The sequence below is a fragment of the Ovis aries genome, chromosome 2 (genome assembly GCF_016772045.2).
Source record: "Ovis aries strain OAR_USU_Benz2616 breed Rambouillet chromosome 2, ARS-UI_Ramb_v3.0, whole genome shotgun sequence".
Taxonomy (NCBI): domain Eukaryota; kingdom Metazoa; phylum Chordata; class Mammalia; order Artiodactyla; family Bovidae; genus Ovis; species Ovis aries.
Window position 1 is genome coordinate 119,882,856 of NC_056055.1, and position 6,000 is coordinate 119,888,855.

General features: G+C 38.0%; 1 long non-coding RNA gene across 5 annotated transcripts in view; it reads left to right on the top strand.

The window, feature by feature from the left end:
• Positions 1–5,763, top strand: part of LOC105608837 (uncharacterized) — a 39,134-nt gene extending 33,371 nt beyond the window's left edge. For 3 of the 5 annotated variants that reach the window (XR_009599301.1, XR_009599303.1, XR_001030437.4), the window contains 4 exons: positions 685–831; positions 4,798–4,838; positions 5,062–5,144; positions 5,559–5,763. This is a non-coding gene — a long non-coding RNA (uncharacterized LOC105608837). The remainder of the gene's footprint in view (positions 1–684; positions 832–4,797; positions 4,839–5,061; positions 5,145–5,558) is intronic. The other 2 variants (XR_009599302.1, XR_006058718.2) reach the window with 1 other exon arrangement.
• Positions 5,764–6,000: the final 237 nt, after the last annotated feature.

Here is a 6,000-nt window from a genome sequence, read left to right on the forward strand (position 1 = left end):
AGCAACTTTCCCCGCTTCTGACTCTTAATGCCCCTCTTATCTTTCTACCTCTTGTTTTTAGACTTCTCCTCTATTGAGACGTTACAAGTTGGAGCCCCTCAAGGCTTATTCCTCAAACTTTTCTCTTAATCTATATCCACAGATATGGGATGGTACCCAGACCTCTTTTGAATCTGGCAAATTCTCTCCATTGAATCAAACTTGCCATGTTAATCAAACTTACTGTTTTTTACTTTTGCCTCTCAGCCCACCGATTCACTCCACAGTGTTATCTCAAGAAAGTAATATTGTCACGTCTCTGCTCTCAGATACAGACTGGCTCCTGCTTATTTCTTTGACTGACTCCAGTTCCAGGCCCCTTCAACACAGCCTCCTTTCAGCTGTTTCTGTCTCAAAGTCTTTGCTAAAACGTCTCTCTCTGCTACGATCCTCTCCATCCTGCCCCCAACTTCATCTCACTGTTGCTGTCATGTATTAGCCCAGATGTTACTTCCCCAGGAAAGCTTTCTGACAAGACCAAAATAAGTCTGCATTTCATATGCTTCAGAGCCACCTGAACTCTTCAAGGCTTTTCACTATTTTAGCGTATTTAGGTAATTAGTCGATTGAGTTGTGTCTCTCTTACTGGACTCTAAGTTCCAGAAGAGCAGATGCCTTGGCTCTTAGCCCTCTCTGTATCTCCAGAGCCTAGTACAGAGGATGAATGAAGAAACCAACTCATCCTGGTCATTCAGGAATGTGAAAATTTCCCCCGTGGCTCCCAGGTCCACAGACTGAGGCTTCCTTGCACAGCCGAGGGCATGAGGATCCTGGGGTTAATACACTGGCCGGGTAAGTCAGCATGAATTGTGACTATCTCATGCTTAATTGTGCCAAGTTCAGCTTCTAATGCTCTTCTTTTCTGATTATTTAAATAATTCCCGGAGGCTCTGCTTAGCTAGGAAGTTGTCTCAGATTTTATTTTTCAAATGTTTTTAAATGACATTTGTAGAGCATTTTATAATTTGTAAAATATGTATATTTCCATTATGGCATTTGAATGCCCAGCCATCCTAAGAAGTAGTGTATTATGTATTCTTAATGTCAGATGTTGAAAAATGAGTCCCAAGGGACTGAGCAGGGACTTCATCCCAGATTTTGCAATGCCAAGTTCTGTCTTTTCCCAGCACTAGTAATTGTTCTTGGCTTCTCTTCACTTGGTCAAGTCTGAATTTGAACTTTTGTTCAAAACCACAATAACAAAACCACAAGAATGATGTAGATTTCATCACAGTTACATATATGGCATATACAGAAGTCCATCACATAAATGGCAGATACAAAATATACCACAACAAACACACACACACACTCACATTCCTAATTTAGGAGAATACTTCCAGCTGTATCAGTCTTTCTTATACTTGAAGAGAGAGATTTGATTTACAAAGACTTTAGATGTTCATGTCAGAATTCAAGGTTTGTTAGTCTTAAATAGCCTATTAGCTACTACTGAAAAATGAAAAATATGAAAAAAAAAGAATTGCAGTGCAGACAATTAAGCTCTTTGATTTTGGTTTACTAAGATTTTTTTTAACTTCATATCTTTTTAAATATAAATTTATTTATTTTAATTGGAGGCTAATTACTTTACAATATTGTATTGGTTTTGCCACACATCAACATGAATCTGCCACCGGTGTGCACGTGTTCCCCATCCTGAACCACCCCCCCACCTCCTTCCCCATACCATCCCTCTGGGTCATCCCAGTGCACCAGCCCCAAGCACCGTGTATCATGCATCGAACCTGGACTAGTGATTCGTTTCATATATGATATTATGCATGTTTCAATGAGATTCTCCCAAATCATCCCACCCTCACCCTCTCCCACAGAGTCCAAAAGACTGTTCTATACATCTGTGTCTCTTTTGCTGTTTCACATACAGGGTATCGTTAACATCTTTCTAAATTCCATATATATGCATTAGTATACTGTATTGGTGTTTTTCTTTCTGGCTTACTTCACTCCGTATAATCGGCTCCATTTTCATCCACCTCATTAGAACTGATTCAAATGTATTCTTTTTAATGGCTGAGTAATACTCCGTTTTGTATATGTACCACAGCTTTCTTATCCATTCATCTGCTGATGGACATCTAGGTTGCTTCCATGTCCTGGCTATTATAAACAGTGCTGCAGTGAACATTGGGGTACACGTGTCTCTTTCAATTCTGGTTTCCTCAGTGTGTATGCCCAGCAGTGGGATTGCTGGGTCATAAGGCAGTTCTATTTCCAGTTTTTTTAAGAAATCTGCACACTCTTCTCCATAGTGGCTGTACTAGTTTGCATTCCCACCAACAATGTAAGAAGGTTCCCTTTTCTCCACACCCTCTCCAGCATTTATTGCTTGTAGATTTTTGGATAGCAGCCATTCTGACTGATGTGAAATGGTACCTCGTTGTGGTTTTGATTTGGATTTCTCTGATAATGAGTGATATTGAGCATCTTTTCATGTGTTTGTTAGCCATCTGTATGTCTTCTTTGGAGAAATGTCTGTTTGGTTCTTTGGCCCATTTTTTGATTGGGTCATTTATTTTTCTGCAATTGAGCTGCAGGAGTTGCTTGTATATTTTTGAGATTAGTTGTTTGTCAGTTGCTTCATTTGCTATTATTTTCTCCCATTCTGAAGGCTGTCTTTTCACCTTGCTTAAAGTTTCCTTTGTTGTGCAGAAGCGGTTTACTAAGATTTTTATCAAGAGTGATTTCCCCTTAAAGCTAACTTTCTGGTGACAGTTATTATCTAAATTTTGGCTATATAAATATTTCTTTAAAAGTCACATGTAAACTTAGGTCATGGTTCTAAAACCAATATGTTAATATGATTAACAGATTCTCTGTGGGGTTTCAGGAAGAAAAAAAAATGTTAAAAGGAGCATGCTCAATATACTTGTCAAGTACAGACACTTGTCCAGACAACATCCATTGTATTAATAAGATTCACCCCTAGTTTGAAAATAGTTTTCTTCCTTTTTCATGGCAAAGCATACATGGAAAGCTGGCAGGAGGTGATGGACCTGAGGGCTCTAGCAGTACCAGTCCACACCAAATCTCTCTGAAAGCAGAGGGGATTCATAAAAAAAGAAAAATGCAGAACAAAAGAACAAACAAAAATCCTCCCAGCTCATTGGAAAAGAACATGACACTATTTTAAATATAATCACACTAACATAGAACCATTTGATTTCAGAAAAGTTAAACTGGGGAAAAGTACGTCTTAGGATAGAGGAAGCCTGGTAGCTAATTCCGTGTGGCCAATTCTTTTCTAGTTTACATACATTACACCAAATCCTGGATGAAGGCATATCAAAGAGATTTTGCTTACCAGATATCTCAGATGAGGGAACATCAGGCCCTGTGAGCTTCAACACTGCTTGCCAAACATTCTGTGCTATTGTGCAACTCAACATATTTTAAGAGATGGAATTTTAAATGATGTGTACTTACTGACAACAACATATTTGTTCCTTAAAAAATCCTTGAACATCTTTGAATCTCATTTAGATTCTTTCTGAATGAATAGAGAAAAATCAAGCAAAAACCTTTGTATTTTTTGTATGGTGTTTTTCAGATTTTGAAACATTGACTTCCATGCTCTAAAATAAACAGTAACACATTTCTGAAATGCATAATGTGATTTCAGATAGATGACTTAAAAATAGATTCACAAAATAGAGATTAATTCATTTACACTAAAATGGCATTTATAGACTCGCTAGCATTTATAATCACAGGAAAATTTGCTATAACAAAATACATGGATTTGATTTGGTAAGCTGAAAAAGTGATTTCCTGTTTATATCCCAATGACAGTGGAATGCATTACGGAGAGGTGACCTGTTAATTCCACGTTGAGGATGACTCTCCAGATATTGGTGAAGCGCACAGTGCAAACAGTATGACTGGCATTGCCTCAAATAAAAGTTTAAGTGCTTTTAAACTACTAATATTCTGCTGAAAGTTCTTCTCTAATCTAAGCATAAGATTAAGTTTTGTATTACTAAGAAAGGTCAGCAGTCTAAAATTTAGAAAGTTTTTGTGAATAGCAGCAGGTGGGAAAAAACTATAAAGAAGTAAGTGGGACGGTTTTAATTCAGAATCATATTAAAAAAGCCATTTGTCTCTGTTTTCTGTAAATTCCTTCTAGTCTAAAAACATTTTGTCCTATAGTCAATGGTTTAGAGAAATCATGCTTTTAAATGAGATCTCTAAAAATATAGTCTGTTGCCTGCATGGGAGAGTCTGTAAAGAGAATTTTCATTATAATGAGTCATTATTTTTAAAAGCCCCTATATATTATTTGTGGAATCTGTATACCAAATGCTGAAAATAACTAGTTAAATTTCTTTGTTACTGATAAATTACCAAAAAGTTGAGCATGTTTAAAAAAATGTTTTCTTGTGTTTGTAATTTTCCTCCTAGTTGAAAAATGGTCAAACCTTAAGCAAATATCTTCAACTGGGTCAAATACAGTTGAACTTTGTTATTGTTTTTGTTCTTGTTGTCATTTAACATCTCTTGTTACGATTGGCTCCATCGGAGATGCCCAGAAATGGATTCTTACTGAGTGAGATCACATGGTTGGATTGAAAAGTTTGTGTCCCATCTCCAGTGATGACAATGTGTGGCTTTATATGTGATACCAAATAGCAAGAATAGAATTGATTCTGTTTGATGGTAACCTGAAGTCTTCCCTGGCAAAACACATTCAGAAGTATGAAGTAATATTTTAAAAGTATATAATTCTTTTGGTTTCAGAATAAGCCTGTGGGATTTAAGCCTGAAGCTTCTATGAGGAGGTAAGCTGCCTTCAAAGATCTTAGCCCTTTTGGTATCTTTTACGTTTTTCCAGCAGAGAACTCATATTTGGTACTGCTACAAATTCATATTTGTTAGTTTGACACAATGTGTCCTGAATTCATCTAAGGAAACTGTCCTTTAATGTTAATACTCTTTCCCTTTTTAGAGCATTCACCATCCATTGTAACATCTCAGTCTCAACAAAGTCGATTCATTTTCTAGGGAAATTTTCTCTTTGATGGCCACTGTTGACGATGGATTAATCCACTCACATGATCTGTGCTGGACTTCCCCCGGTGGCTCAGGTGGTAAAGAATCTGCCTACTGTGGGTGGCGGGGAGTGGGTGGGCTGTGCGGGGGGACCCGGGTTTGATCCCTGGGTTGGGAAGATCTCTTGGAGAAGGGAGTGGCAATTCATTCCAGTAGTCTTGCCTGGAGAATTCCACAGACAGAGGAGCCTGATGGGTTACACTCCATGGGAACACAAAGAGCTGGGCATGACTGGACAACTAACACACATGATCTGTGCTAATGGATATTCTGGCAGATAAGTAATTAGAAAGGTTCCCTCAAATACCAGGTGCAGACCTTGCCTCTTGGACTGAGAAACCTTTTAGTGAGTCAGAGGAACAGGTTAATTGTACTTAATCTCAGGTAAACCAACTACTGGGAAATATTTGCTACTTACTCCATAATCATTCTCCCTGTTTCCCCGCCAGCCTCCATATCCCTCCCGTACAGCAAAGCTCATCAAAGAGAGAAAACTCTACGACAGTGTTTACCCTCCACTCAGCATGAGAATATTCGTTTTTGTGCAGCAAATGTGTCCACTTATAGGCAAACAAACAATATTCTGAAGAAAAAATAAAGAGTTGTGTTAATGAACCACTGTTCACACAATAAATTCTGTCTTTTCCTTACAAATAGGATGTGATTGACTTATTGATATTGGACTGGACACTAGAATTTATTTGATTTCATTAGTGATAGTGGATTTTCATAGAGCCATCCACCTTGCATGCCTCATTGCTGGTGACCTTACAGGCAATTTGAGACACACTTGGTAGAGGGTTAGGAATGTAAGTGTGACCTGGAGTCTTTAGTCTTGTGCAAGTGTGGTCTTGTTTCTGAGATGATGTAAACTGGTACCACAGCAGCAGC